Below are 7,051 nucleotides of genomic sequence, written 5' to 3' on the forward strand. Positions count from 1 at the left end.
ATATTTCTTCTGTACTGTGTTTCACAATATATTTAAGGACTTAAAAATCTTACATTTCCTTCTCTGGATCTGATTTTCAAAATCACACTGCTTTACAGTGTTCTTTCAGCAGTGTAGCATTCTATGAAATTGATTGTATTTGTCAACTAAAGTCATATAATAATAACTTATTCTAATTTTATTTTTATTTTTTAAAGTGTTTTTTTGTTGTTGTTGTTCTTTGTTTGTTTTTTAGCAATCTCTGCACCTAATGTGGGGCTTGAACTCATGACCCCTCAATCAAGAGTCACATACTCTTCCAACTAAGCCAGCCAGGTGCCCCTCTAATTTTACCTTTTTTTTCCTAATATTTTATTTATTTATTTGACACAGAGAGACAGCCACAGAGGGAACACAAGCAGGGGGAGTGGGAGAGGGAGAAGCAGGCTCCCCGCCGAGCAGGGAGCCCAATGCAGGACTCAATCCCAGGACTCCGGGAACATGACCTGAGCCGAAGGCAGACGCTTAAGGATTGAGCCACCCAGTTGCCCCTAATTTTACTTTTAAAAAATAGATTTAAAAAAAAAAATCTATTCTGGGTAGAATTTTATTGACTTAGTTCCCTAATTTGGCGGGGGGTGGGGGAGGCGGAGCTTTTGTTGTCCGTCCTAAACTGTGGGCAAGCAAGCAACAATAGACAGTCAAGGAATTAGCAGTTCGCGAATCTATGAATGTAAATTATCAAACACGGCACTGGAAGAAGTTCCTCTTGGTCCGCTAACCCACTCACATTTCAATCACCTTCTTTGCCTGCCTCTCCTACATGCGCAGGAAGTGGTAAATATTTCCCAGGCTCCCTTGCAGTTATAGGGGACCAGGGGTCACGGTGTGGCTGATGAACCGTAAATGACAATCTGCTAGGACTCCCGTGGACACTTTTGCTTCCCTCATGAAAGACACAAACTTAGTTGTCCCTTTGCTGCTCTCTCCAGCCGGAACACAGCCATGAAGCGCGACGCTATTGCAATCAGCCACGTTAGGACCACTTCCGTCAGTTAGAGCTGTTATCACAAGGTGCTGGAGAGGAGGTGACTTCGAAGCAACAGAAATGTATTTCTCATCGTCCTGGAGGCTGGAAGTCCGCGGTAAGGATGCCAGTATCGTCTGGTTCTGGTGAGAGCTCTCTCTGCGCTGCGGTCTGCCGAGTGCCCATCGTATCCTCATACAGCAGAAAGAACTAGCTCATTCTCTGGCCTCTTCTTATAAGGGCATTAATCCCATCTGTTAAGGCTCCACTCCGCCCCCCCCATTACATAATTACTCCCAAAGGCCCCACCCTTTAATATCATCACATTTGGATTAGGGTTTTACTATAGGAAGCTGGGGGGGGGCACTAATAATCCATTGCAATGACCATGAGGGAAAAGCCCTTTGAATTACAAAAATGATAGCATTTATATCTTTGAGTCTCTGAATCAACAGTAGTAACCATCACCCCAGAACCACTTGGTATGTGAGAACTTAAACCCCTCTTTGTTTAAAGCTTTGTGTGTGTTTTCTGTTCCTTGCAACTGAAAACATTCCTACGTGATATGGCAGCTGCCAACCATTAGATTTTTTTGTGGGTTGATTTTTTTTTTTAAAGATTTTATTTATTTATTTGATAGAGAGATCAGAAACAGGCAGAGTGGCAGGTAGAAAGAGAGGAGGAAGCAGGCTCCCTATTGAGCAGAGAGCCCGATGCGGGGCTTGATCCCAGGACCCTGGGATCGTGACCTGAGCTAAAGGCAGAGGCTTAACCCACTGAGCCACCCAGGCGCCCCTGATTTTATCTTATAAATATAAGAGTTATAAATGGGACAGTCCCAAGCTAGAGGTAACTCCCAACCTGAGAGGAGGTGTCAGGGGTCCAATGATCTGTGAATAGAATCTCCAGTTGGTTTGGCTACGAGCCACCCAAGTACGGGCGCTGGGTGGTGGCGTCATGTCCGCTCCGTGACTGCCACCATCTTCCTGGTGGCCAGATCACCCCTATTTTGAACGTAGAGGATAAGAAGGCTTGTAGGAGGGCTTGGAGACCATCGTAGGGATGTCTACGCCGTGTAGGTGAGATGAGCTGCACAAAGCCTCCCGGCTCGAGTGGGTATCGGTCCTGCTGGAGGATGAGCAGATGCCCGGTGGCTTTTTTCTGATGGTACTGAGAAGGGCTGCAGGCAGGCTCCCTTCATCATTCAGAGATGCTCCTCTAAGATCTGTGGGTGTGAGCCAAGCAACTCTGTAGATGCCCTTTTTCTCTCTGGTCGTCCATGGGCCACAAAGCCCAAGGACACCATCCCCAGGTGCCCTCCAGCCACTTGGCTTCTCTGCTGCTTCTCTGCATTACCCAGTGCTACTTCCTTGCTGGTAACAGCCCAGGGTCCCAGCAGGAGCGCCCTGTGGAGTTTCCACTGCCGCGGTGAGGCTGGCTTCCCCAGAGGGCTGGTGCCCAAAGCCACTGTGGTAGACTTTTGTCTTCTTTGATTCCTTTCCTATATTTGGAGAATTTCCCACCAAGCAGAGCCCTCCTTTCCCCAAAGCACCAAAATACTCTTTCAGATCCTGCTACTGCCAGGACATCAAGAGGTCACCTAGGCAAGACCAATCAATTGCACCAAACTTGCACTTGAACCAGGAGCTGGTGACCCCAAAACCCAGGACGATAGGGAATACATTCTGAGGCAGTTATGGCAGGTGGCCTCCAGCCTGTGCAGCCAGCAGCCAGCTGGGGAGGGAGCAATGTGTATCCCCCACCAGCTGGTTTTGATACAGCATGTCTGACCCGCTCCTGGCTCCTGCTGGTAGATCTCCTGGCCACTTTCCAAGCCTCACTGTCCATGTTTCCCACCTATTCTGAGCTGCCCAATATCCTCTCAATATGTTCTCGCTCCCTCTCTCTTTTTTTTTTTCCTACTTCAACCAACTGTCGTAGGTGAGTTTGTGTTGCTTGAAATTAAGAACCCTGATGGAGACAGCGACACATTCCGTATCACCCATCCTGGCAGTCCCCTTAACAACATCAACACGGGGCTTTTGGGTATGCGATGAACTTTATTAAAGTTTGGAAATACTAGTGAACAGAAGAATTACAGAAGTAAGAAAATAAAGATTCAAAGTAGCTTAGTAAATACAACCTTCTCAGGTTTGGGGGCAAATTTTAAAAAGTTAAGCTCTTGGGGTGCCTGGGTGGCTCAGTTGCCAGACTCTTGATTTCAGCTCAGGTCATGATCTCAGGGTTGTGAGATTGAGCCCCATGTCAGGCTCTGCCCTGAGCATGGAGCCTGACTGAGATTCCCTCTCTCCCTCCCCCTTTACCCCTTCCCTACTCCCGGCTCACGCTTGTGTTCTTGTAAATGAATAAATGAATGAATGAATGAATGAGTGAATGAATGAATAAATAAATAAATAAATAAAATAAAAAGTTTAGCTCTTCAAAGGGAGTTTCCTTAAAGGGAAAAGAGGAACAATTTGCTAGTTCCTTAGCCTTGTTTACTGATGTTTAAGGTGTAGAAAAAAAATTTTTTTAATTAAAAAAACAAAAAAGATGTAGCAATCAGAGTTTCACCAGAGAAGCAGAACCAATAGAATATATACATACACATACATATGCAAGCCCATGCACACGCACACACGCATATATATACGCACTCTATGTATTGTGTATATTAAAGAGGTCTGTTTCAAGGAATTGGCTTCCAAGATTGTGGGCACGGGCAGGTCCGAAATCCGGAGGGCAGACTCTCAGGAAGGTGAGGCTGGAAACACCCGAGCTGGAGCTGAAGCCTCAGCCCCCAGGCAGAATTTCTTCCTTCCCACGAAAAGCTCAGCTCTACTCTTAAGGCCTTTAAACAATTACCTGCTGCTCAACAGCAATCTGATAAAAAACAAACACAAGGGAGATATATTTTGAAGTGGCACGATTTGCAAAATTTTAGTGATACAAATTCTTTTATAATTAAAACTTTGACTTCCACCAAAAATAAAATCTGATAAAATAAAAAAAGTTAAGCACACGGGATAAATGCTTTTTTATCTGTCTGAGCAAATATAAAATTGCCATAGAAGGATCTTACTTAAAAAAAAAAGGCATCCATTAAAAAAGAAACAGAAAAGACTTCTCCATTGTATTTAATATTTGTAGAATCATGGTTTGTCAAAGTATTTCTGTCCAAAAATGGAGAAAATATTACCCACAAAACAGCGTACAGACCTCACTACCTAGCAGAGAAATGTTACACGTAACATGAGGTATGCAGTTACTGTAAGTATTAAATGCTAGCATGAAATATATATAATAAAATTACATTTTTTTTTGCTAGGGTACAATGGCAAATTATACATTTTATACAATAATAAATTTTTTTTATTTTATACATTTTTTTATTTTATACCATACAATTTTTTATTTTATACAATAATGAAGTTTTTTTTCTTTTTTTATTATTTAAATTCAATTAGCCAACATATAGTACCTCATTAGTTTCAGATTCATCAGTTGCATATAACACCTTGTTATAGATCAAAAGAAGATTTTCTACCCATATCTAAATAGAGTCAATTGATTACTTAAATGAGTGAAAAAACTAATGATGAAAAACAAAAATGGTAAAAATTCAGGAAGAGCTCCCTGTTACTTAAACCTCCTTTACATTGTATATTTTAGCTTGAGCCTTTAGGTATGGCTTCAGATCATCAAAAACAAATGAAACAATCAAAGAAACAGCTGCTTTCTGGCATTTGGATGACCTTACCAAAATATATATTTTCTTAAGTAAGCTCTACGCCCAACATGGGGCCTGAACTCACAGCCCCGAGATCAGGAGCCCGCCGCTCCACTGACTGAACCAGCCAGGTACTCCCTAATAATTTTTAATATTGAAGAGTTAAGGCAATTTCTTAGCCAAATTGAAAAGAGCGTGTGTCAAAGTGTCATTTCAATTTTTCCACAAGAGAATGTTAGAGATGCTTACGGAAAAAAGAAATGGTGGTTAAGAGAAATTTTCCAGCATTTGGAAATAAGAGAGAAAGAAGCTTGCATGACTTTTTGGTCCCATGTTGGGGCATTGCTTAATAACTGATCCGCTCGAGGATTATTTAATTTTCAGGGAAATGCACCTCTGCTTGAGTTATTATTTACCATTGATTATGGTACAGTCTCTGAGGGGACAGGTTAACTTGCAGGTTCCTGTCCAGTAAAAACAAAAATGACGTCTGTCTGGGAGAAAAGATCATCACAAGAGCTACCATTTCATTGTCACATAGGACATTAACCAATTTTATATCTAACTTTGCATTCTTAATTCAGCATTCTTCCACTGATGGCATTCAATATTTCCTGTAATTTTCTAAACTAGCTGTATCTGTCATTTAAAGTTAAATAAATCTTTGATATGTGCTGTCTTATATTTATATAAGATTCATACTTTGAGATTTTTTTCAATTATACAATGATATGATATAATGCAAAATATTCCTGGTGACATCAGACTCCTCAAAAACCAGATGGTCAAGAGAGTGGGTAGGTGGGCATATAACTTTTCAGAAGGATTTATAAAGCTCCTTAAAGTCTATCAGAGAACTGCTCAAGAATGCTAATGATGGGGTGCCTGGGTGGCTCAGTTGGTTAAGCGACCACCTTCGACTCAGGTCATGATCCTGGAGTCCCCAGATAGAGTCCCACATGAGGCTCCCTGCTTAGCCGGCGGTCTGCTTTTCTCCCTCTGACCCCTCCCCTCTCATGCTCTCTCTCTCTCAAATAAATAAATAAATTCTTAAAAAAAAAAAAAAAAAGAATGTGAATGATTTCACAGAATGAGTCATAAATTATGTCTGTGAAAATTGTCTGTAACAGCTGTAGCTTGGGACAGTTTTCTTTCTCAGCTGCCATTTTGAATTTGGAAAATGCTAATGTATACCAGCTACCATCAATTGACAGAACTAACCATAGAATTACACTCTTTCATAGGATTATCCTGGGTGAGGAATGTCAAGAAGAGTATATGCTAATGAATTCCTAGAATTGGGCACTCAAAAATTTCTACTGCCAATCAAGAGGAGACTTCGTCACATGCCTCTGACATGTTTCATTGTCTTTATTGTCCTTTCTGAAAACTCAAACTAAAAAGAGAAATTGACTCAAAATGCTTCGTCTTTGTCAAGCTACTTTGATGAAAAGTAATGAAAGCCCAAGCTGATGGGCACAAGCAGGGAGGATGAGGGACAGGAAGGCTATCAGGTTATCTCAGGAACCCAGGGCAGGAGATGGGACCTGGAGGCAACATGGCTTCTACCTCTTGCTAAATGGCTCTCCCTACGGGACTTTGCCTTTCTGTGCACGCAGCAGTTTGCTGCCCCTGGACTCCCGAGTTTATAGTCCTTAGTTCAAGCACTAAGCAGACTGACATGCCGGTCTTAACCCCAATTCCTGGACAGAGAATCTTAGCTCCAGCATGCACCATGGTCCGATCAGCTCTGGCCAGTGGATCCAACAAGACCTAGGATCCCATCCCTACTGGAGCAAGGATGACCATAAAACAGGAAGACACCCAGCAGGTGTCTACTTGGACCATCCAAGAAGGACCTCTTCGAGGATGCGAAAACGTTCTTCTCACTCAGTCAGACTCCATCTTACGCCAAAACATTCTATCTCTCTTCATCCGTGTATCGTTTTATTCATCAGTGTAATGAGCCTGGGCCAGGTGCCAGCAGCTGTACTCACAGGGGAAAAGAAAGATGAATAAGAAAGAACCCCTGTCCTTTTTAACTGTCAGTGAGGGAACATTTGTAAAGTCCACCGAATTCCTTGAACAAATAAAGACATTTTTGATTCAAGGAATGTCTATTTTTCCTCAATGGCTATACATACTAAAACTTCAGATTTCTCTCAAACCAGCACTTTATTTGATCAGTCGAGACCGTATGTGGCTGCTGCAGATGACCAACAACGCAGCAGCTAGCATCTTCTATATCCCAGGGCTTGTAAATTAAGGTAATCAAGGTCAATCTGGACAGAAAAATGGTTTTTTGAAGTAATTTG

Source organism: Lutra lutra, chromosome 5 (genome assembly GCF_902655055.1).
Source record: "Lutra lutra chromosome 5, mLutLut1.2, whole genome shotgun sequence".
NCBI lineage: Eukaryota > Metazoa > Chordata > Mammalia > Carnivora > Mustelidae > Lutra > Lutra lutra.